The sequence below is a fragment of the Maniola jurtina genome, chromosome Z (genome assembly GCF_905333055.1).
Source record: "Maniola jurtina chromosome Z, ilManJurt1.1, whole genome shotgun sequence".
NCBI lineage: Eukaryota > Metazoa > Arthropoda > Insecta > Lepidoptera > Nymphalidae > Maniola > Maniola jurtina.
In genome coordinates, this window is record NC_060058.1 from 1,400,278 (window position 1) to 1,427,653 (window position 27,376).

The 27,376-nt window shown below is 37.3% G+C and overlaps 1 long non-coding RNA gene across 1 annotated transcript; it reads right to left on the bottom strand.

The window, feature by feature from the left end:
- Window positions 1-1,375: 1,375 nt before the first annotated feature.
- Window positions 1,376-23,318, bottom strand: LOC123880508. Its single transcript, XR_006799272.1, has 3 exons — window positions 23,308-23,318; window positions 19,513-19,524; window positions 1,376-1,435 (listed from the first exon to the last, which is right to left on the bottom strand). It is a non-coding gene; the product is annotated as an uncharacterized LOC123880508 (long non-coding RNA).
- Between the last annotated feature and the right edge of the window lie 4,058 nt (window positions 23,319-27,376).

The window sequence follows — 27,376 nt, forward strand, 5'->3', positions numbered from 1 at the left end:
TACTAAGACTCCGCTGTCTGTCCATCTGTCTGTTAGCGAGCTGTATCTCATGATAGGTATTCTGTGGATAGTTGAAATTTTTACAGAATGTGTATTTATATCGCCGACTAGATATAAATACATATTCTGTAAAAATTATATATTACTAGCTGATACCCGCGACTTCGTTCGCGTGGATGTAGGTTTTTTAAAATTCCCGTGGGAACTCTTTGATTTTCCGGGATAAAAAGTAGCGTATGTGCTAAACCAGGGTATAATCTATCTTCATTCTAAATTTCAGCCCAATCCGTCCAGTGGTTTTTGCGTGAAGGAGTAACAAACATACACACACACACACACATACAAACTTTCTCCTTTATAATATTAGTGTGATATTTAGACTGCCATGTAAATTAAAAAAAGCTAAAAGGACATAGTGTTATGTATTAAAAAGTATATAATTATCTTGTACGATGATACGGAACCCTTCATATGCGAGTTTGACTCGCACTTGACCAGTTTTATTGACAACAATTTCCAGTAGGTAAGTCATACAAAGGCTCAGTCAGAGATAGAGCAGATGGAAAAAGAGCAAAGCTGACGAGTTTCTGGCTGGTTTATTAGATAGCCAGAAGAATGTATGTAAGCGAAAATATTGGCCTTGTACTATTATGATGTACTTTATACAATATTCAATCTGGGTGGTAAAGTAATTTTATGATCGATATTTACCTATCAATGAAAATAGCCTGACGGAATAGGTATGTATGTCTCTAAATTGAAATTAGAGTACTTGCATCTTTTTTTTTGTAATATTGCTAAAAAGGGACGGAACATGAATTTTACATTTAAAGATTCAAAATTTTAGTGTGTGCTACAAATTTAGAGCGAGGCCCGATATCGCACTTGGCCGACTTTTTTCATATTGGCAGGTATTAAAGGTAATTGGAAGTAAAATCGAACTTCAGGTGGTGTTTGTCATACAAATAGTTCCCAATGTAAAAAACTGGCCAAGTTCGAGTCAGACTCGCGCACTCAGGGTTCCGTACTCGGATTTTTTTTTCAACATCTTGCACGATAAATCAAAAAATAAACAAAAATCTGTTTTAGGATGTACAGATAAAGCCCTCTCATATGATACCCCACTTGGTATAGTTTTCTTATTTTGAAAATTGAAACACATTTTAATTTTTTTAATGATGTAACCACAAATTCGCGGTCTTCACATTTATTCCTGTACTTGTGCTATAAGACCTACCTAACTATCAAATTTCATGATTCTAGGTCAACGGGAAGTACCCTATAGGTTTCTTGAGAGACACGACGCGGGACAGACAGACAACAAAATGTTCCTATAAGGGTTTCGTTTTTCCTTTTGAGGTACGGAACCCTAAAAATTTATGACGTCAGAATTACACCGAATTAAAAATCAGAATATAGGTCTATAGGTAATGTTCTTTATATCTATTGACAGCGGATTACGTAGGATTTAGAATCATACAAGAAAATGAAACCTAAAGCTAGGATCAGTTTCAAATTGAAATATTGATGAGATTCTCTTGCAATAATATCAGGTAACCAACTGTATACAGATCGTAGATATTTTTCCTTGATCAAATTACGAGATACTTACTTCAGTTAAGGAATAACAAACTTATTTTGGTACTAGCGATCCGCCCCGGCTTCGCACGGGTGATTTCGCAATTTATTCTATTTTATCCTGAAATGATATTGACTATTTTTAGAAATTTTTAAGGAAAACAATTCCATCATACCTACATTGTTTTGTGTAACTTTAACTATTCACACAGTGCACGCCATGGAAGCTGTCAGATGAATCGATTTTGCCGACTTAATTATCTTTGTCTATTACAATTTTCGTAGGTATTTCTATTTTTTTTTTAATAAATATAGCTTATGTTACTCAGGAGTAAATGTAACTACTGGCGAATTTTTAAAATCGGTTCCAGAGATTAACCCCTACAAACAAACCTACAAATTTTTCCTCTTTGTAATATAGGTCGGTATAGATACAGATAAATCTCCTCACACTATAAAATCACGATGGTGCTGAGCTACAGTGTTGACGATTGCAATCACTTCTGATTGGCTGACGCTCGCTTGCTATTGGCTACAACAGTCATTGAATGCAGTAAATTTAGCCAATCAAAACAACCGTGATTGTTATAATGATTGCTGCAACTACTCCGGATTCGACAGCAGATAAATGTTATTGTGTTAGGATAACACGATCTGTCAATAAGGCGATAAACTTAAAGCAAAGTAAATATACCAGCAAAATAATAGAACATTTATTTTAACATTAATAAGATCTTTAATACGAAAGTATCCCTAGAGAGTATTCCTTGCCAAGTTATGAAATTAACTAAAGAACACATCATGCATCATGTCTACGAGACGACGCGACGGCCTGCCCACACACGCGCTTTTCTATACAAAAAAAACCTATTGCTCAGAACATTCCATCATCCTAATCCTAATTACAAGCCAGATATCGATCAAATCGGGTTAGATTTTCTTGAATAATACTCAACACTCCTATCAATTAATACCAGTATCTATGGATGATCATTACAATCATCATGATCAACCCATCGCCAGCTCACTACACGAGTCTCCTCTCGGGATGAACAGGATTTGACCATAGTGTACCACACTGGTCAAGTGTAGATTGAGAGACTTCACACACCTTCGAGAACATTATTTTTTACTCAGATACAAGTTAGATCTTGCCTGTAATCTCACCTGGTGGTAAGTGATGATGTAGTTTAAGATGGACGCGGGCTAACCTGGTAGAAGTATGGAAGTTTTTCGTTAAACGCATACCCCTTTGATTTCTACGCATCGTACAGGAATGCTAAGTCACTTGGCAGTACGGCTTTGCCAGTAGGATGGTAATTAGCCACGACGGAAGCCTTACACCAGACCCAGATCAGAGAATTTTTTTGAAATTAAGTATGAAATTCCAAATTGTTCCTTCCGGGAATCGAACCCGGGACCTCCCACTAATAAGACCAGAGCGCTCACCATTGCACCAGGGAGGCCGTCAAACATTATGGAGAAATCTCAGGCATGCAGGTTTCCTCACGATTTATGGATATTATTAGTATGAATCAGTATGGACTCCGTGATATGTTCCTAGTTCCTACCAGTCAATCGTAAAACTGAGATTGGATCGTGCACGTGACAGCAATCCGCTTTGTATCTCTGCGGGATAAAGCACGTACGAAGCTAGGCGCAGTTTGATTGGTCAAAGACAATGCACTTGCACTGGACCATTTATCTGTTCCAGTCCCAGTACTTTTAATTATTAGATTGCCATGGCCCTTTGTGTCTCTGGCAGGGTTAATTAAGTTTTTACTCATACAGAACTCGTGTTCTGACTGTACACAAAGAGGACACCGAGATAGGCTTGCGACTGGTACGCTCCGCATTAGGAAGGTCCAAAAGTCATTTGTGGGAATGGGTATAATCTTTTATAACAAAATTCTACAATCAATTTTAGATTTGCCTTTACTCAAGTTTAAAAAATCATTTTTTTTTTGTTTAGTTCCAGCTTATTTTTACTAAAATCTGTAGGAGGTTGGAGCCTTCTTTGAGAGGTAGGAGAACTACTTCTGTGTCAGAAAACACCGTTCTTCCATAACAATAACAGTATTATCGTACGCGTGCATATGTGTGTATGTGTGTGTGCGTGCGTGCGTGCGTGTGTGTGTGTGTGTGTGTGTGCGTGTGTGTGTGTGTGCGTGCGTAGGCGCGTTTGTGTGTGTACATGTAGAGTGTGTGTGTGAGTTAGTGAATGAGTAAGAGCGCGTGTGGTGTACGTCAGCTTATAATATGTGAGTATCCGGACCGGGACTTCGATAAGTTTTATACATGTACCTATATACACCAACCGCCGAGTTTCTTGCTGGTTCTTCTCAGTAGGAAAAGCATTCCGAACCAGTTGTAGATGCTCTTGACGATTCAAAAGTACTTTTCAAAGTTTAATTGGATGAAAATATTTAAAATTTGAATTTGAACTCGTATTGTCTGGATGAATTAGCACAGAACCACCTATCTATAATATGTATTTAATGGATGCCTCAGAAATAATTTTTAGAAGACCTCACTTAAAATCGGAACTATAGGAAGGGTAAGGAAGACTAGATTTCTTTGACACGTCCATAAAATATTAACGACGAATCAATACGGTAGGTAAGTACAAAAATATTTTAATAATATTGTCTCCATGTAAGTAGGTATATAGCAATATTTTAACCCACTGCGCTAGTGGTGAGGTTACATAAAATAGTAATCCAAGAGCTGTCGAGTATTATAATTTGAGGTGCCTAAAATCAGATTTTCTAACGCGTACGTACCTGGCATACAAAAGTGGTTTGGTTCATACAGACATTTTCTAGAAACTAATATCTGTGCCTGTGGTGTTTAAAGTTTTCTAAAAATATAAACTTTTAAAATTACAGGGGCTCAAAGATTTGTAAGTGAATTTTAAGACCGCGTAACTTTGATACCGAATATTTTAACGGAAATCTGGAAAACCACAGGCATAGTATTAGCTCCCGAAACGTTTCTACAAAATTGAGTATGATTGGTTAGTATTCCAATGAGAGACGAACTACGTTTGTATGGAGCGACTGACAGAGAGACCCCTCTTAAAGATATTTTGAAGGAACAAATATTTCGCATCCAACGTAAATCAAACTGTATCATAGCGATAGAGTTTGATTCTCAAAACTCATCGTCTCAAAACCTCCCACAAGTTCTCGGCTCAATAGGGAAAGGATGACGCGTCGATATATTATGATGCATGAATCATGATCGAACGATCCTCGAACTAAAGTTGGAGGATGTAAGATTTTCTGCCTCTCTAGATACACGAAACCATATTTTGCTTTCATAGGTTTGCTCTACAATACAACATTATTTAGTTTGCTATAAAAATCACACTGGCCTTGATTCTGGTACCTTTCTCTAAACTAAAGAGGATCTTTTTCTTTTTAATTACTCGGGTATTTTTTCGACATTGGAAATCTAAATCAAAAACTATTATGCATAAAAAATTAATTAATTCTGTTTTAGAATGTACAAAGCCCTTTCATATTATGGATACCTGACTCGGTATAGTTATCTTACATTGAAAATCGAAAATACTAATTATTATTTGTTCATGAACAGGTACTTTTTTTGAGATTTAACCACAAATTCAGGGTTTCCAGATTTTTTCCTTTACTTCTACTACAAGACCTACCTACCTGCCAATTTCATGATTCTAGGTCAACGGGAAGTACTCTACCTTTTAGGTTTTCTTGACAGTCACGACAGACGGACAGACAGACAGACAAAAAAGTGATACCATAAGGGTTCCATTTTCTTTGAGGTACGGAACCCCAAGAAAGAAAGAAAAAAATGTGTGACAATTATCTAAGCTGCATTAGAAGCCGAGGAAAACTCCTGCCACTAGGTACCTATGTGATCAATGGAAGGCTCCATGATAAAAAGCAATGAGGAATACGAAGGAAAGAGACGGATAAAACTGGATGCATATAATTAATATTTTGCCGAATAAACATTTTCTATTAAATGTAATACTGAACGAATTCCTGATTATACTGTAAGCATTCAATATTATACATTCCCGTAAATATAATTAAAATTTTCATCATCAGCTCCATTTAAATATTTCGCAACATAGTTATTATTTAAAACTAATGTTACTTGTGACTGTTTATTAAAATCCCGAGTGAATTTTTGATTTTTCGCATAGGTAGGTATCCACTACAGCGCCGGCCACACAGGCCGCGTAGTCATCGCGTAAGCGTAGACATAGCGCGTACCATTGCGTTGTAACTTGTAATGTATGGAACTGTATGAGACATGGCATACCGCTTGCGTGGCGTGAACGTTCGCGTAGACGTAATGCGTGCAGTTATGTCTACGGATACACGCGCGTCACAAGCAATTGTCACGTGTACGTGGGTTCCCTTTGAATGGCCTTAAGCTATTCATAGAACCGCAATTTTGTTTTTGAATAATTAACATTAGTGGACATTGACAACAAGTCGAAGAATCAGGTAATCGTTAATTAACGAAGTTAACATTTCGACTAACGAATTAACGTTTAAGTTAACGTTAAAAAATGTTAACTTAAACGTTAACTTGCGTTAAATCTTTCGAAATGTATCGCTTCCCAAACAACAACAACGCGTTCATTTAACAAAGTTGACTTCTTAGTAACGGATTAGCGATTAACGAAGTTAATTATTTGTTTAACGGTACCCAGATATAATAATAACCTATCATAGTTAATGAAATTTTAAAGATGTTTTGGAAATTAAAATCTTAGATATCTGTGGTTTTCTAGATTTCTGTATGTAGTGTTTAATTTTATAGTTATACGTACTCAAAACTATACAAACCTTTGATTACATTTTGATTGAAAAGCGCTACGAACAAAATCATCATAAGAGGAGGAGCATATATCTACTTAATTTACTTAGTTAACTTTATCAATGGAAAAAATGTAGTACCTACTTGTACATCTGCTACTTTGTTGCAACGCTATTGAACGTCAAACCAACAAACATACACTTTCGCATTTATATTATATAATATTTGTATGAAAGTAGGATGGCAACTTCATTAGTAACGTTCTACGAAGTAATATTATTATGAACTTTCTAGTACCTGAGCGATACCTACTGAATGCACTTTGATAATAATAAATGACATAATTTAGCCTAAAGTCGTGCGTACACTACCAACTTCTGTTTTCACAACAGTTCCGTCTCTAAATAGATTATTCTATTCTCCAAAAATATTACAAGAATCATCATCATCATCATCATCTTCGACAGATAACGTCCACGGCTGGACATAGTTCTCTCGTAGGGGCTTCCATACGCCACGGTATTGTACCGCCTGAACTCGATTCTTTCGACTAGTTTGACATTGTCTGTTCACCTGGTGGGTGGTCTTTCAACGCTACGTTTTCCGGTACCAGGTTGCCATTCTAGTACCTTGGGACCCCCCAACGTCTGTAGATTTTGTGAACTAAGTCCCTGCTTATTACCACTTCAGCTTCGCAATCAGTTGAGCTATGTCAATTACTCTGGTTCTCCTATGGATCTCTTCATTTTTGATTTGATCACGTAGACATCTCCATCGCGTCGTTAAGGGATTATGATTCTTATTTTATACTCCAGAAAATATAATACAGAAATACATAAAACTTGGGACAAATCTGGAACGCTCACGGAATTTCGCAGCTAATATGTAACACATTGGTGTATTCGGGACGCACCATATTAGGGCGGACAAAAGTCCACATTTGACGACAGAAATTTTGCGCGTGATTTTTTACTAGACATGTCCCTGTCCTAGTATAGCAAACTAGGTTTGGTGACCTTATTAGTTACTAGTTGATGCTCGGGACTTCGTCTGCGTGGTTTTAAACTGTTTTTTTTAATTCCATAAGAACTCTTGATTATACGGTATAGACAGATAACGGTTTGGTAAGTAAATATATTTTTTTTTTTTACTTTTCTGGTTAATTAGATTTAAGAGTAAAATAAGTATTTGAATAAACTTTTGTCATCCTACCTATCTAGTCCTAGTGCATTTTTAATTACTTCACTATCTGCGAGTAAAAAAGTCATTATTTAACCATTGTCTATTTATTATTCTGAACCAGACCTTGACAAGCAACAATTTTGTACGCAGAACTTTGACCTACGAAACTTGTCACTTTGACCTTCGAAATTCACTAGGCATTTTATTTTAAAGAACCCTACTGTCCTACTGAGTGACTCTGTCTTTTCTTATGGGGCCCATAGTTAACAATTATGTCTTGGATCCATATGCCATCACTGGCAAACCGCACTGTTTGGTCTTCAAGCACTGAGGAATTCATTCGTACATCACACTTCACACTAATATTATAAAGGAGAAAGTTTGTATGTGTGTGTGTGTGTGTATGTTTGTAACGCAAAAACTACTGGACGGATTGGGCTGAAATTTAGAATGGAGATAGATTATACCCTGGATTAGCACATAGGCTACTTTTTATCCCGGAAAATCAAAGAGTTCCCACGGGATTTTTAAAAAACCTACATCCACGCGAACGATGTCGCGGGTATCAGCTAGTATTATATAATATATAAACTTCATGCTAGCTTATGAGCAAGACGGAAGACAAAACATACGAGGGTAAGTAGTGGGTAAAGATAACGCGCTACAAGCATGATCCAAGTGGGTTAGTTATAAGTATCCAATTTAGACTCCTATCTTATTTTTTTTTACACTCATGTATTTTATTGTTTATATAATATCTGGGCATAAGCACAGAATAATATAATAGTGCTAGCATAAGTATGGTGCACTTTTGTATGCAGCCGCTAAGATTCTTTAGAGATCGCTGAGCAAAATATTATGTAAAAATATGGAAAGCCCCTATTTTTCCGATAATTTTTGAACCATTAGTCCATACCATCATAGTATTATAGTACATATTATATGAAAAAAATAAAACCGAAAGCTTTGTCATATCAGTTTGTCACGCGTTTGTAAGAGGGAAGAATCACACATGGCCGCTTTAAATCGTACAAGCGAGGAATGTAAAGAGATTTGATTACGTTGGGCTTAAGCGTTCACTAAATTGTGTGTTTAGTGATATTTGACCTTTTTACTCATTGTAAAGTGTTTTATTATGGACAACTGTCTGAAATAATATGTTTAAGTATATTTTTAATTATTGCATTATAAAAAAATTATACTTACTTTAATTAAATGCTTTTCGGCGTAGTTTAGACAGACAGACATACAGACAGCTGGACAGACGGACAGACGGACGGACGGACGAACGGACGGACGGACGGACGTTCGGATAGACAGACAGACAGACATATTCATATATACAGATATCTTTTGAGGTACGAAACCCTAAAAAGATAACTTACAAACTTCGTGGAAGAATTCTATCCCAAGTCCGCTAGTACTGTACCGAGACCCATACCATCGTACAAGAAATAAATTTTTTTAATTTTTTTCTTAATTTTCATGTCGGCCATTTTTAAATTTGTATTCTGTGAACGGACGCACGGACAGACAGCGCAGCCTTAGTAATAGGGTCCCATTGGCATCTGTGTGTACGGTTCCCTAAGAAAACTAAATACGGATAAATGTGGTTACTACCCATCGACCCTGAGCGTGCCCATCGAACTCTAGTTTACTGTCTGCCTTCGCCACGTGTCTCCAAGGAAGCCGCCCGCAATAAAACGCTATCAGAAACATGCAACGTGGAAAAATATGTTTTTCCACCACCCGAGACAAAGGAGAATCGGATTGAACTCACATTTCATTATTTTTTTATGACTAGACTATCTGAAGTTGTGATAGCCAAGTGAGACATCAGACATCAGCCTCCCAATCGTTAGGTCGTGGGATCCCTGACCCCTTAATTTTCGGAGTCATGTGCTTACTTACCTAAACCTGTACACCTCAGAGTTTTCCATAATGCTCTTAAAGGTGTGGAAAGCCTGCCAAGCCGCAGTTGACCAGCGTGGTTAATGGCTAAAACCCTCTCTTTCTCCCTCTATGGCTTGAGCCACAGTGCACTACACTAGCCAAGTGTGAATTGACTTTACATACTTTTGAGAACATTATGGAGAATTCGCGAGTATGCAGGATTCTTCATGATTTAAAAACGCACATAGCTTCGAAAAGTTAGATGTACGTTTCTGGAATCGAGCCCTGGACTATCTTAGCTACTACCTTATCAACGCAGATCTTAGCTTTTAGATCGCGGGTATGGATCATAATAATCTAGAAATCATTATTTACAGAAGCTATTTGTAGGTAGCAAAGTAAAACTGATTTAACTGGGTCTATAATAATATGGTAGAATATTAATGATCCAAGAATGGACTTTACCTATTAGGGTTAGGGTAACCAGACGTCAGAATATACCTGAACTTGTCAGGATTTTTTATTCGATTAACTAATTAGGTCACTGATCACAATTAGATAATGAATATAACTAGTTAAATTGGAATTAATTTGACTGAAAATGTCAGAATTTTACTGAGCTGAACTAAGCTTAAGTTAAAGTTTAATCATGAATCGTAATTAAATGTCAATTTTAAAACACTATGTGTTAAACATGTATTTCTATGAACAATCTCTATGTACTAACTAACGAATGAAAATTGTGTTCAATGAAGCTCTCAAAATTATTAGCACACAGATAGGCATCCAGTTATATAGTCCGTTCATAATTATTTTATCTCTAGCTATAAAGTCGGTGAAATTGAATACTATATTGCAGTGTTGATGATGAAATAGCGAATCCCCAAGCTCTTAGGGCTCATTACGAGGAAGAGTGGTACCATCAAACATATCGTGGAACAAGGTCGAGTGAAGGGCGCATGTCCACGTGGGCATTTCTCAACTAGATGGACAGACTTTAATTTGTTCCACAATGAACACGCCTGTTTCTGTTTGCATGTAATGCCACCAACAGATGTCGCTGGAGAGAGATCGCACGAGCAACATTGAAGAATCCATAGCCCCGACCACTCATTCAAAAGTGAACAATTGAGAAGAAGAAGAATGCTATGGAGACGATGATGTTATGGAGTTCTGTAACCGGAAACGAAATGATAAGATTGAAAATTATATTATTTTCAGGATAGATGTGGATTGGAACTAAACTAGAACCAATGATTGAATTAATGCTGCACGTAAACCTTCTTGAATGATTAAAAAATGATATTAATGAATAACGAATATTATGTTAAGCAGAAGAAAGAAGTACTAGGCAGAGAATATGTACCCTAGTGCTAAGTTGACAAATAAAGACTCAAATTTTTTCCAGTCAAATCAAATTCTCAGGACATTCCAATATCATTTCTGGTTACCCTAGTTAAAGTTATTTCAATATGCCGGAACATAGCCACTTTGGTCGCATCTAATTATTATTGACGTTGTTTATTTTTATATCGAGTCGTCTCTACTCTCGAATTATCTGTGTCTGGGTGTGATTTGGGTTAGCTTCCTTTTATTTTTGAGACTATCCAAGTATTCAATTAACTATATTATAACATATTCACGACAAACCATATTCGGGACACATTCGTAGCTAGCTATCTCTTCTATTCTCGTTCGTTTTGTATCTTTTGTCTCACTCATCAACGAGAACGAATTCAATACTCTATGTTAGTATTTGAACGTAGCATCATTCATAGTACTTTATGGTAATATAATTTATTGATCAAAACAGAAACACTAATTATTTTTGGATTTATTTATTTGCCTGTCCATATTTTGTACTCGTTCAACGCGGTTATGAAATACACCTTAGCCTCAATTGGCAGGGCAGAGCGAATTGTTGTCCATATGTGAGAGCAAGATAGCGTATAATCCATACCGATATTATAATAATGCAAAACATTTGAAAATGTGTATGTCTGTCTGTCTGCTAGCTATTTACGACCCTTCCTTTTAATCGATTTCGATGTCTGGCTGAGAGATAGCTTGGATCCCGGGGAAGACCACAGAAAACTTTTTAACCCGGAAAATTAAAGAGTTTCCACGCAAAACCCTACAACTCACGTGGCATCGTAGTAATTTATGTAATCTATACTATACAATTGCAAAAAACGGAAACGAATAAAAAAACGTGAGAGTAAACGAGTTGATGCCTTATAAAAGAGGAATTTTTAGGTCACGTGTCACAAAACTGGCTTATTTTTAATGGAAAAGTACAATTGAAATCTATTTTTTCCGGAAACAAAAAAAAAATACAGATCTTTACATATTTTTATTAAAAAACTGTTAACGGTGTAGGAAAATTACGCTAAGAAACCTGGACGCCTGAGAGTTCTCCATAAAGTTCTCAAAAGTGTGTGAATCTTGCCAATCATCACTTGCCGTCCAAGCCATGCAGTAGCTTTGTGGCTAGAGCGTCGGGGGCGAACCCAGAAGATGCAGATTCGATTCCTGCCAGTTTCGCAATTTTTGATAGGTATTTAAAAAAAACCGGCCAAGTGCGAGTCAGACTCGCACACTGAGAGTTCCGTACTTGGGTATTTTTTCCAACATTTTAGACGATAAATCAAAAACTATTATGCATAAAAATAAATAAAAAGCCCTTTCATATGATACCCCACTTGATATAGTTTAGTTTAGTTAGAAAGTAAGACTTTGAAAATTGAAACACATTTTTCTTTTAATGATGTAACCACAAATTCGCGGTTTTCAGATTTATTATTGTACTTGTGCTATAAGACCTACCTATCTGCCAAATTTCATGATTCTAGGTCAACGGGAAGTACCCTATAGGTTGCTTGGCAGACACGACGGACATATAGACAGACAGACATACAGAGAACAAAGTGATCCTATAAGGGTTCCCTTTTTCTTTTTGAGGTACGGAACCCTAAAAAAAAATAGAAATAATAAAATGTATGTAAAACGAAACATTTCTTCTGGTAAACCCTAACCTCTTATTAAGAAACGTGCTTGCAAAATAATGGATTTGAATTTACAAGGGTTCCAAGATTTTAGCACTAGTGGCAAGTATCAGTGTGGCACTAATTACTTAATGAAATATCCATTTCATTAGTCATGTTTCCATTTTGCTGATTTGCATAGAACGACATTATGACGACGACGAGACGTCTCAATAATGAAGATATAACTATACTCTAGCCGCGGAAAGATGGTAGAGCGCTCTCTCTGTTAAGTAATCCCATACATATAACAGAGTCAAAAAATCTCAAACGAAACTATGTTTTCTAATTGAATTTCGAATGTTTTTGAAAAACCATGTTTGTGATTGGTTGGTGACTCAAAATGGTTAACGCTTACTCAGTTTTTTAGGGCTCCGTAAAAGGAAAAACGGAATTCTTATAGGATCACTTTGTTGTCTGTCTGTCCGTCTGTCGTGTCTGTCAAGAAAACCTATAGAGTACTTCCCGTTGACCTAGAATCATGAAATTTCGCAGGTAGGTAGGTCTAATGTGCATGTAAAGAAAAAAAAACCGAAAACCGTGAATAAGTGGTTATATCACCAAAAAAAATTTAGATGTGTTCATGAAGAAATAATTGGTATTTTCAATTTTCAAAATAAGATAACTATACCAAGTGGGATATCATATAAAAGGGCTTTCTCTACCTGTACATTCTAAAACAGATTTTTATTTTATTTTTATGCAAAACAGTTTTTGATTTATCGTGCAAATTGTCGGAAAAAATACCCGAGTATGGAACCCTCGGTGCACGAGTCTGACTCGCACTTGGCCGGTTTTTATTATAGATGCCGGTGCCTTGTCGTCAAGCTAATCACGTTATTGGGCAGAAGAGAATGCTTTGTACACACACAAGCCAAACTGATTACTTACCTTCTTTACACAATATTATGAAATAATTTCATCGCACACCCTATATTTTGCCTCACTTTGATCTCACAAGAGAGGTTTACAATCTTTCCACAGTTTTTTCGACAGAGATTTCGGTTAGATTGTAATCTAACGGTAATTTACAATTTCACGGTGACATATACACGGCTCATTCGAATTTGTTACCCCAAACTGACACCGAAATTATGATACGAGTGAAAATCTAAATCCAGAAGGTGTTAAGCGCCAGGACAATCGTGTCACTTACGCGTTTCTCCAAGAAGGTCTCTGCATTTTGTTTATCTTTTAAGTACACTGAGGAAAACTGGAGTTATACTTAGTCTACCACTAGAAGTCGTTGAACGAAGCAGAAAGACAATATTTTTGAACTAGCGACGTGTGCCACAATTTCCAATTTAATTACATTGGAAGCATTAGCGTTATGGGTATCAACGCTGGAAGTAATTTATTTCCCGAGTGTAAAAACACTCGTCTAGACAGCAATTACGTATAATAGGTACGCAAATGTGTAAACTTGCTACATAACTATGAGTATGTGTAACATGAATAAAAATCAATGAGCTTGGTAGCCTCATCGAGTTCAAAAATTTATACAAGGTGTACCTAACAGCCCGGCAAGCTGAGGTTAGGACCAACGTACAGAATAAACCAACTGACGAACACACTTTCGCATTCATAATAATATGGGTAGTGATGGTTAGTGACTGCGCCACAAATAACCAGTTTTATTTTTATTTAGATACAAGGTAGCCATTGACTGCAATCTCACCTGGTGGTAAGTTATGATGCAGTCTAAGATGGAAGCGGGCTAACATGGAAAGCGTATGGCAGTTTTTATTCAACCCATACTTACACCTTTGGTTTCTACACGGCATCGTACCTGAACGCTAAATCGCTTGGCAGCACGGTTTTGCCAGTAGGGTGGTAGCCTTCCACCGGACCAGAGAAATCATAAAATTCCAAACCCCTTGCCGGTAATTGAACCCGGGACCTCCCACTAATACAACAACAGAGCTTACCACTGCACCAGGAGGTCGTTATAGGTAGATCATGGGCGGCGGTAATCACTTAACGTCAAGTGACCCGCCTGCTCGTTTGCTGGCTATTTTTATTTAAAAATTCAATAAAATCAGCCTAGAGACTGACATTAATCCACCATTAGTTGTGTGTTACGGGGCTTACGGGTTATTTTCATTGTTTCTAGTATATAAAACCACTATGATAAAAAAAAATACGCTAATTTTTAGGGCCCCGTAGGCAACAAGGAACCTTTATTAATATTTAGTTTCGCTATATCCAAGACGTCCATCCGCGGCTTAGCTCGAAGACATTTAGTACTAGAAAGCTGCAATTTGGCATGTCACGCCGTCAAAGTGGTATTATAAAGGTCCAAACGCACTGCACTGCGCGGCAAAGATAGTTTACTAGTAGACCTGCCCTGACTTCGCACGGGGAGCTTGCCATCCCATAGACCCCCTAAGAGGGTAAACTCCTCTATTTTACCCACTAAGATGAATTTCAAAATTCAACCCGAATTTTGAAATTTATGTAGTCCACGCGGACGAAGTCGCAGGCATAAGCTAGTTCATACATAAAGTAGTATCTAGTTTTTAAAAATTCAAAATTAAACGGCCAAGCTATACTTTTTATAAAGATGTAGGGTTTATAGAGTCAGGGCTTATACGTAGAGTTATTTGCTATAAATATGATAGTCAAGAGCACTTAAGATAGGTCCCATGGGCAGCACAAATCGAAGCTCAGTTAGGGGCTTAGCTCTACTAGAAATCTCATAACTTTTGAACAGTGAAATCATTATGAACTTGCGAGTCTTGGCTACCTTTACGTGAAATGTTTTTGGTAGGATTTTTTGTCTCTAATGACAACCATACCACTTACCTACTTGTAATACTTGTTTGAATTTTTAAATTAAAAAAGAAAACTTTTCGGCCTCCGAAAGAACATAATAGGTACAACCACTTTCGTGAAATATGTCAAAACAGTCACTTTAACTTTTAAGTCATTTTGATCGTTTACAATTTCCTTGTAATTTCGTAAGCGCGATACATTTTAAACTTTTACGATATTTGTACCGTTCGGTATAATTACGCGGGAAAATACCGTGACAGGCATAATATGCGTGCATTATTGGCGGGGAACTTTTGTTTACTGGCGTCTAGTAGGGCAGAAGCTTTTACATGGACACATGCAAATCGCGCATGCGCGGCATGCAACCGTAGAACCTTCTGTGGAGGGCCAAACTCCTACAAAATTTAATTAATTTAATGACGCCTCTACACATCAATTATATAACACGTATGAACATAACATAGAGCCTCAATAGATGTTTGAAGGAGGACTGAAATACGAAATGTCGGCGGTGCAAACCCTATTGCACTAAATATTTTTTAAATGAGACCTTATCCCACGCTACGTGGGGTCGGCACAACATGTATTTTCTTCCACACTCTTCTGTCCTCCATCAACGTATCATCCACCCCTTTTATACGCATATCCTCTTTCACACAATCCACTTAATATTTTTTTTTAAATAAATATCAAAATAGGGAAACTGGCAGGATTCGAACCTGCGTCTTCTGGGTTTGCACCCGATGCTCTGACCGCTAAGCCACGGTATCGCTTACTGCTAGTGACAAAAGTGATATGTATGTTCACTCAATACTGAAGCGACTGTTGCCTATTGCACTATTACTACTAATGATTGCTGATAAGATACCATAAAAAAAACTACGAAAATAATAATTAAAAAATCTTGTATTTTTCATCAAATTAAAACAAACATCTGACTGACGCGACAGGTCAACGAACGCTGCCTAAGTAGGCCACACGGAGTCAATGTCGCGTCGTAGATAGGGCATTGACTATTTTTTTTTTGCACGCTCTACATTGCGGGTTTGAAAAATACTAAATCACTAAAACTACAAGATAAGGCAAATGGTTATTGGCATTGGATTGTGTTAAGGTAGTATAACTCTAAGTTTTTGCTAACGTTCTGGTTACACCCTGTATATTTTCGCTCGTATCACGCTCCAGAACTCCTATTGCTCCTCTTATGACTTTTTCCCTATGTAACTCTCACAGTTTTTTTCAGATTACACGCCACTGGTTACAGCGGCAATCCTGAATCGCCGCCAACTCCTTACATGAGCCAACTACTTGGACCATGTTATGGACAGACAAAGATCGATCCATATTATCTAAGCCTCAATAGCTCAACGGTTATAGGAGCGGACTGAAATCCGAAAGTTCGGTGGTTCAAACCCCACCCAATACTCTATTGTCGTGCCCACTCCGAGCACAAGCTTAACGCTTTGGTTATAACATAAAGGAATGTTAGTCATGATTAAAATGACTAATATTCTTTTTTTTTAAATTGGGTTTTAGGTAGAGCTGGTCGACACGATACGACATTCAGGTACCGTGCGTGGAAAGTACAGGTACAAAGTTCCCAGTCTATGGGTATTCTACATCCTGTATTTCGAAGAGTGGGCACAAGAGCTCTTTAACCTTGTTCCCCTTTCACCTTTCTACCATCCTACTGCAAGGCATCGTCAAGGTCTGCATTCCTATGTAGTTGAAATTCCTCGAACACGTACGAAGCGATTTGCTTTCTCGTTTCTTATCCGAACCACCAGGATATGGAACGTCCTTCCGGCATCGTTTACCCTTCCACTTTTAATATGGGTATATGCAAGTCAAGAATGAACAGGTAACTTCTAGGCCAGCGCGCTCCATCTTAGGCTGAATCATCACTTGCTAGTAGGTGTGATTGCAGCTAAGCGCTAGTCTTAAAATAAAATAAAAAACTTTTCTGAGAGCCTAAACCCAGAGCACTACCACGGCGTTCGAGCCGCCACAACGTATCGATCATCATCTGCTTTGACCAAATGTATACAAATACTTACCTACTCTTACTTTCCTCAAAGATATCAGTACGCATATAGAACCTGGCTTGTGGGTGAACGTTCTACCTTGGCCGACTATTTTTAACCCCTGAACCAAAGGGGTGTTATAAGTTTGACGTGTCAATCTGTGTATCTGTCTGTGTCATCGTAGCTCTTAAACTAATGAACCGATTTTAATTTAGTTTTTTTGTTTGAAAGGTGGCTTAATCGAGAGAGTTCTTAGCTATAATTCAAGAAAATCGGTTTAGCCGTTTGAAAGTTATCAGCTCTTGTCTAGTTACTGTAACCTAAACGGCTCTTGTCAGCCCTTGTCTAGTTACTGTAACGGACACACAAATACAATACGATCTATTTCCTTTAGGTTAACCAGTTATAATTTATATCATCATCATCATAAATTCCCAAAATGCCCCTGTTGGGAATCAAACCCGTGAACTTATAAGACTACAACACTAATCACCATTCACCATGTAGCGCCAGGGAGTAGGTATATGTTTAAAAAAAATATACTACACACATAAAACTATATCTATAAAAATAATAATATAATGAATTAACTTACAATATCATATTTTCTCTATAACATTCTCCGTAAAAACTTCTTCATGACATCGTGTGGCAATAAAACTCACTTTTTTATTGGTCATATGAACAAAGACACAACAACAGTACAGTACTCGTCCTTATTAAAATCCATGTCAATCAATCATAGACTACAGGCCCATGTTGAAAAATGGATGGGTCATATGAACCACCAGGTGACGTATACAGGACGATATAAGAGCATAAAATAATAAGATTCAGCACTATGCCGTCACTTGTAAGCTGTCCAACAGAGTGCTGGTGAGAATTCAAAAGTGCAGGTAGAGTGAGTACATTTTGGTCATATATTTTTGTACGGCATTTTTACCATCGATAGATCCATGAAAAATAATAAGAAAGCGCGCAGTGCCGTAAAAAAATGGTGCGCCACAAAGTCAGTAAATTGTTTGATTTTCTGACCTTTTCCGGGGTAAATTTGGTCATTTAATTCTGTACGGCACTAGTTTCATACTGTTTCAATACAGCCTCTAATCCATTATTCCGCAACGCCGTACAAAAATCATGCGACAAGGGGAAAAAATTGAGGGTAGCAACCCCCTCTCTTTCCGTGGTCCGGGGGGTGATTTGAAAAAGTACGGCTTTGATTCCAAAACATTATCTAGCACTCAAAAGTACTATTAAAAATAATGCCGTCAAAAAATTAGTGTTCATTTGAATGTGTATCAATAATTATCTTAATTTCATGGTATACTTGATTTTTAAAGCTGTAAAATCATTTGACTCTGTACGGCAACTTTTTTTTTAACATGATAGTGTAAAATACTATTGTTGTATAGTATTGCCGTTCAAAAAAAACTGTTCTAAAAAAAATTATAGAGAAATACAAAAACTGAAATTTTTCAAATTATTGCAAAAGTTTAAATATTCATAGATTAATAAAATATAGCAATTTTCTACGCTTTTCCCTTGTTTCAAATAGTATTAAGATAAATAAATTAGGAAAAAAATATGCCGTACATTTTAATGCAGACCATATCTTTTAGGCTGATGAAAATGACGCTACCATTTTAAGGGTGTAGTACTTTATGGCCATCTGATACTGTACGGCATTAACATATTTTTGAAGAGAACAATTGATAATATGATAAAATCACTATGCCGTCTAACTGAAGTGAACGGGTGTGTATATAATATCCACATCCCCTACAATTTTGGACCAACGAAAATGTACGGCATGTAAAAAAATATTATCTATGCATAAAACACTTTCAAAATAAATTAATTTTATGTTGTTTCAAATCACCCCCCGGACCACGGAAAGAAAGGGGGTTGCTACCCTCAATTTTTTCCCCTTGTCGCATGATTTTTGTACGGCGTTGCGGAATAATGGATTAGAGGCTGTATTGAAACAGTATGAAACTAGTGCCGTACAGAATTAAATGACCAAATTTACCCCGGAAATTGTCAGAAAATCAAAAAATTTACTGACTTTGTGGCGCACCATTTTTTTACGGCACTGCGCGCTTTCTTATTATTTTTCATGGATCTATCGATGGTAAAAATGCCGTACAAAAATATATGACCAAAATGTACTCACTCTACCTGCACTTTTGAATTCTCACCAGCACTCTGTTGGACAGCTTACAAGTGACGGCATAGTGCTGAATCTTATTATTTTATGCTCTTATATCGTCCTGTATACGTCACCTGGTGGTTCATATGACCCATCCATTTTTGAACATGGGCCTGTAGTCTATCAAATCTAAATCTCGGGCGAGCATAATTGAAGAAACTCGAAGTCTGCTCTACGGACTTCCACATACATACACGTGTAGAAGCAGAAATATTTTTTACTTTGTAGTGGTTTTAGAAGTCATTTATTTAAAAAAAAATATTATGTAAGTCATTTCATTGAGGTTTTAAGGTTTCTGCTATGCAAAGTCGCTTGCTACGCGAAAATTTATGTAGCATACAAAGACAAACTACGAGCTAGGACGTTAGCACGCATGCACTCACTAATTATACAGACTACGTTAACAAATTTAAGTGTCTCATGATTAATTCTGCCTGTCTATCGCGTAAATACTATGTTTAGGCACTGTATCTGCCTCGTCACGAGCGACTAGACTGCCACTGTTAATAAGATCTGATTTGACGTAGACAGGACATACTAGGGAAAATTATCTGTTTACATCTTATAGCTATGGCAATAAGAGCGATAATTCACTGCCAACACTCGACGCACGTGGCTCTATGTACTTACCCCCGGTATGGCAATGTGGATTGGATTAACCAGACATAGTGACAGTTGTTTGTATGCAGACAGGTTTATTAGCTGATAACGGAAGGGTTTTCATTTTAGAAATGTATTTTCATGTTAATTTGTATGTGCGTTGGTTTGTTCCCTTGTAGGTCAACACCTCGATACTGCGTCAGCATTGAGGTATTGTGACCCGGAGTCTAAATAATATAGTATTTTCAAAAAAAGCTTTTGGCTTCGCCGTACTTAGTCGGATGCCAATGCGGATCGGGTCATGTTTTTTTTTGGGTGGACGTGCGCTGCGTTGTGCACTGTAGTGTAGTTCACTGTGTGCATAGTGCATAATGTCATCTAAGACGCTGGCCCAACATGGCGGGCCAAGCAATTATCATGATTAACGAATGTCTTACGTTTGTTCAAAACAAATTGGACATATTAGATGAACTGAGCATCATCCAGATTTGTTATTAGATTACAAAAAGAAGTGGACCCCAATGCGCAGCCTGATTTTGTTGTCAAAGACATCAACCGGTTGCCACCGGTTTCATTTGACACCACGTCGATGTCACGCGACTTTTGAAGGATATGACGGGCATGAAGAACGAACTCTCAGAATTTGAGACGAAAATGATTGCGGAACTTTCTGAGATACGTAACTCCGTTTTTGAACAAATACAAAAGTTGAATATGATGACTCCTAAAAAGAGGAATTATTCATTAACATCTTCAACTTCACCATCACCTATGAGTGCACAGCAACCTACTCTTACGACAATAGCACGGAGTTCGATTACCCCAACCTACCGTAATAACGTGCATAAGAGAGTAAACTCAACATCACCGTCGAAATCACTTCCGCTTGTGGCAATACCACCCCAAACCTGTACGCAAACACACGCCCGGCACTGAAGTAGCTCATACGCCTACCTACCGTGACATCGTATTCAAAACGGCTTGACTGCGCCAAGCAAAAGACGCACGATGGTTCGTGTAAGTTTGGGTTAATCTAGCGTAGCAGCTAACGCTGAGCCTACCGTGGCGAGCAATGCTACGAGATTTCCCAATTAAATACACGTCAGGTTTTTTCATCCAGTACGATCCGGTCCGGTTACCTGAAAGCACTCGATACACGTCCGATTCTTGCAAATGGCTTTTTCTGAACTCAGTCGTTTACGAGTGTTCATCCCGAGTATAATAATAAAAATGTGAAGAAATAATACTTTTCGCTTTACTCAATATTCCTAATTGAGGCAATAATATTGAGGCTATATATGAGGCATGTATTTGAAAACTGAATTTTTTAATGATAATTTGTATAGTTTTAGGTACCTAAGTATAATCAAAACGAAAAAAACAAAAATAGGCGAGGTGAGTGAGTAGTAATTTCTTTTTCTGTTCAATGTCCATTGACATTCATGTTTTTTCCAGTATTTCATAACAAACGTCTTCCCAGGCTAAATCTTTCTTCTGTATATCATGGTACTCGGCATTTCCCGTATCCCACAGACAAATACGTTTTTCTATGGCTACTATAATAAGCCGCTCAATGTAATAATTTTCCATTATTTAAACCCTTTCTGAACCACAACGATAAGTCCGTTCAGAGCCAACGCTAGAAGCAACTTGCAAGCCGGAGAGAAAAACCGGACGTCTATTTCGACTCTAACGTGAAGTATGCAGACCGCGCCTTTAGGCAACCGGATCGGCAATAAAATCTGAAACGCCTGACGGCAGCTTACGGCTCAGATGAGCGATCAGGTTACCCGACCGGACGTGTTGAAACAAATGTATGGCTCCAATACCTTCAGGTAGCCGGACCGGATGAAAACCCCGACGTGTATTGGGTGCCATAACGAAACAATGCCGGATGATAAAATGCATCATTTACGGGTGTAGTGAATAAATTTAAGACGCGCAAATTAAGTAATATGCCAGGAACCTCGGACACCCAGTGTATAACTTAAAATTTAAAAAACCCCTGACCCAAAAACCTCTACAAGAAAAATAGAAAAGCTGATAACTTTCAAACGCCTGAACCGATTTTCTTCGATTACAGCTAAGAACACTCTCGATCAAGCTACCTTTCAAACAAAAAAAAAACTAAATTAAAATCAGGCCATTCATTTAGGAGCTACGATGCCACAAACAGATACACAGATACACACGTCAGACTTATAACACTACTTATGACACTAATGGTTCAGTTAATGTTCAATATGACATCTGATAAAGACAAGTGTAAATTAAAAATTTATAACACCCCCGACAAAGTGAAGGTTACAGTAATAACTAGAAAAGAGCTGATAACTTTCAAACGGCTGAACAGATTTTCTTGGATTATAGCTAAGAAGTAAGAACACTCTCGATCAAGCCACCTTTCAAACAAAAAAAACTAAATTAAAATCGGTTTATTAGTTTAGGGTCTACGATGCCACAGACAGATACACAGATACACAGATACACACGTCAAACTTATAACACCCCTTTTTTTTGGTCGGGGGTTAAAAATAATCGTCAAGTAAATAAGCAACGTCTCGAGACGGCTGAGAGGTATTTAGCCGAAACAATAGCTTTACGTTACAAAGCAAAGTAGTACCTCCTCAATGGCGTCATCTTGTTTTCACAAAGACAAGAGGCAGCTAGAAAGGGATTGAGGCCATTCAAATTTCTATCCTATTCCGTTGCTATAAAGTTCTCCGGGCGAAGCAGAGATGGCGACGACGAGTGTCGTTGCAATTCATGAAGTATGCATCCAGTTGTTTTAGCTTCTCAAGAGATGGCGCAACAGGTTCGGGTTTAAAATTAGGACAATATCTTCGGTGTTTTTCTGAGTATAACTTTTCTGTCTTCTCTCCATACAGACGTAGAATGCTGATTTTATTCCACTATTATTTTGATATTGCACGCCCAAAACTTAGCATGATATTGATTTGCCTCGTCATTATCAAAAGGATCTTGCTAAAATTAATATAACAATAAAAAACCAGCCAAGTGTGAGTTAGACTCGCGCATCGAGGGTTCCGTACTTGGGTAATTTTTCCGATACTCTGTACGATAAATCAGAAACTCAGTAGTTGCTCTTTTTAAAAAAAAGCAAAATATTGGAATATGTAATCAAATATACAATACATAGCCAAGTAACTATTACACTACCTTTTTGTACCTACATTTTAAGTTCCCTTTTTTGTAACCTGTCATTTGTGTTTTGTGGTGCAATAAAGTATATAGGTACTTACATATTATAAGGATCGGTCAGAAAAAGCAGGTATTATTTAAATAATTTTTACGAATTATAGAAATGTCCTCCCAAAACCTACGCAAAGAACACATGTTCAATGCGTAGGGGTTATCCGAGAGTTTAATCTAAAAAAAAGCTAGTGGCAAAATAAGTAATTTAATTAGAGCGTGATTGCTATCACCATCTAATTATTCAATTTACGATCCAAACACCGAAAATATATGCAATAATCGTTCCGAAGCTCAGAGGGAGACTAAACTCAATACCTTCAAAACACCCGTATTTCTCTTCTTTTCACATTGTGACAAGTGAAGGTTATACAGTAACTAGAAAAGAGCTGATAACTTTCAAACGGCTGAACCGATTTTCTTAGATTATAGCTAAGAACACTCCCGATCAAGCTACCTTTCAAACAAAAAGAAAAACTAAATTAAAATCGGTTCATTAGTTTAGGAGCTACGATGCCACAGACAGATACACACGTCAAACTTATAACACCCCTCTTTTTGGGTCGGGGGTTAAAAATAACCTTACAATACATGCAAATGTACATACACTACCTTGAGTAATTCTGTCCTATAAGTTAGCACCCTGCTCTCAGAATGCGGATTCAACTTGTCACTAACGCCTTAGTATCCAATTAAAGGCTTAAACCAGAAACCATTGAAAGATCTCTGAGGATTTCCTTGCAGACTATGGAATTTACCCTTTGTAGTGTTTATGAATTTGGCAGTGTATGTAGGTATGTTTATTTGTTATAATACACCTTCATTAGTTCTCTCAAAGTTCCCTTAAATTATAAGTACATCACACTAATATTATAAAGGCGAAAGTTTGTGTGTGTGTGTGTGTGTGTGTGAATGGAGATAGATAATATCCTGGAATAGCACATAGGCTACTTTTTATCCCGGAAAATCAAAGAGTTCCCACGGGATTTCGGAAAACCTAAATCCACGCGGGCGAAGTCGCGGGCATCGGCTAGTCTGATATATATCAATGACATCTAATACAATGAAGAGTTACGACTTTTTTGTTTACTCGACTGCGGCGAAGCCCAAATGAGTGCTATGTTTTTGACCCATGTTATTTATATGACATACTAGCTGATACCCGCGACTTCGTTCGCGTGGATCTAGGTTTTTTAAATTCCCGTGGGAACTCTTTGATTTTCCGGGATAAAAAGTAGCCTATGTGCTATTCCAGGGTATAATCTATCTCCGTTCTAAATTTCAGCCCAATCCGTTCAATAGTTTTTGCGTGAAGGAGTAACAAACATACACACACACACCCACATACAAACTTTCTCCTTTATAATATTAGTGTGATATTAGTGTGATATTATATCCGTTCCTATGGCCGCTTGTAACTACTCCGATTTGATTTTCATAAACAAGTATAAATTTTATGCGCTTTAACGTGCGAGCTGAAATAAATTTTCAGACATCAAGGGCGTCGTCTTACTGTGGTGTCACGTTATGGTAGAACATCGTTTTTACCACCTAGGTTTTCCAATATTAACACATTCCTTTTCACGGAAATTCCTGCTTCTACGTACAGAGATGGTAAAATCCATAACTTTCTACAGTAGTAAAGGACTTTGCGTGCGTATCGTCTTTTATTGTAAGAGGTTAAGTGAAGTAAAGTCCGTAATAATTTTATGTAAGTTGGCAAGACGCCAGCAATACTGCCTCCTGTAGGCTAAGTATGAGTTTGCACGTCTTCAAAATTTATAGATTTCGAGTTTCGAAATCGTTATATCAGAACAAAATTAACTTAAACCCTTGTTTTAAAGTCCCAATTTTATACTGATTTTTGTGTCACCATGTTTTCATTGAAGGGCATCGACTCCGAGTTTTGCACGCTATACATTGCGGGTTTGGAAAATAAGAAATCACTAAACTACGAGTATAAGGCAAATGGTTATTGGTATTGGATTGCACTCAGGTTGTATAAAAATAGAACTGAGTTTTGCTAGCGTTATAATTACACTCTGTATGTGGCTTAATATTGATGAATGACCGAACTCCAACCAAACCAAGGAACTAACCAAGGAATTTTAAGTCCCCTTAATTTGATGTTGTGTTACGATATTCGAAATCTATGCACGATAACGAGACTTACAAACTGGTACTAAGGGTACTGATTCACTGAGAAGCCGTAGAGATGTAACATGTCCAGAGAGCAGACTATCTGTCGGACGCAATGTAACATCAAATCACATTAGCCTCGTGCCTACATCTGTTCTACACTGGTTGCCTTATTTTTAGACTAGCTACTGCCCGCCGCTTCGTCAGCATGGGTTTAGGTTTTAAAAAATCTTATGGGAACTCTGATTTTCTGGGATTAAAACATAGCATATGTCACTCTCTAGGTCTTTAAATATATCTACCCATGTAAAAAATCACGCCAATCCGTTGCCCTGTTGCGACGTTGAAGGACAAGCCAACAAAACAACAAACCTATAAACCAACAAACAAAGACACTTTCGGATTTATAATATAAGTAGTGATATAATATAAAGGTATCCAATTTAACCCGAGCGGAGCCGAGCAGATCTGCTAGTATTAAGATTTTTTATGGATTTATCAAAACTTCTTGTACTATACCTTATTGATAATATTTTGTCTACATGTTGCATACCTTTGGCACGATGGTGCAGGCAGCTCTTTCGTTTGACAAAGTATTGAGAATTCTTCCTCTTACCTGAAAAATAAAAAACTCATATTTAACACAATCCGCTTTATTTATTCCGCTTCGACCTCGTGGATTTAGGTTTTTAAAAATCCTGTAGGAACTCTTTGATTTTCCGGAATAAAAAGTTGTCTATGTCAGTTCCGGGATGCAAACTACCTCTGTACCAAACTTTATTTCAAGATAGGCCTTTAAGAATCCCATGGAAACTCTTTGATTTTCTGGGACAAAAAGTGGCCTATGTCCTTCTCTGGGATAATCATTTAGGTAAATAGATGAGCCGTGACAAGCTGGCAGACCGACAGACAGATGATACACTTTTGTTTTTATAATATTAGGGTATTATTTCCTTAATTGTTCCTGGTCTGATTTGGTGAGAGGCTTTGGTCGCGGCTAGTTACCACCCTACGGCCAAAAGCGTTCCGATACGATGCCGTGTGAAAATTGATAAGGGATGTGTTTAATAAAAACTAGCATTTACACCTTCCAAGTTAGCTCACTTGGAAGAAACACTTTTTTTCACTTCACCAGTCTCTAAGATTCTATATAATATCATATTATACTATCACCCTTTCTCGCTAGTCATTAAATCCTTTTCAACCTGGTTGCCTCGTCTCAGAGACCGCTTCAAAGCGATAAGGCCGCCAATGGTACTTCTTTACTGTTTATTGTTTTACTTTTATGTCTTTCCTTTTTAACCCCCGACCCAAAAAGAGGGGTGTTATAAGTTTGACGTGTGTATCTGTGTATCTGTCTGTGGCATCGTAGCGCCTAAACGAATGAACCGATTTTAATTTACTTTTTTTTGTTTGAAAGGTGGCTCGATCGAGAGTGTTCTTAGCTATAATCCAAAAAAATTGGTTCAGCCGTTTAAGAGTTATCAGCTCTTTTCTAGTTTTCTTGTAGAAAAGAAGGTTAGATAACCGTTAGGTTCTTAATATTATGTCAATTGACAAATTTATGTCAAGCTGTCAAGATGCCTTCACTTGTCGGGGGTGTTATAAATTTTTAATTTACACTTGTTATAATAATGTACAATAAAGCACACTAATTCATTTTTCATTTCATTCATTCATTTATTTCACCAGGTGAGATCATACTCCAAGGCTAACATGTAATGGAATAAAAAAAGGAACGTCTCTATAGAGAGTAATAAAAGTAATGAAATAAAAACGAGATATTTTTATTCAAATAACATGACGCCCGCAACTTCGTCCGCGTGGATATATGTTTAAAAGATCCCGCGGGAACCATGGGTTTTATGGGATAAAAAGTTTAGAGTATCTATCTCCATTCCCAGCTA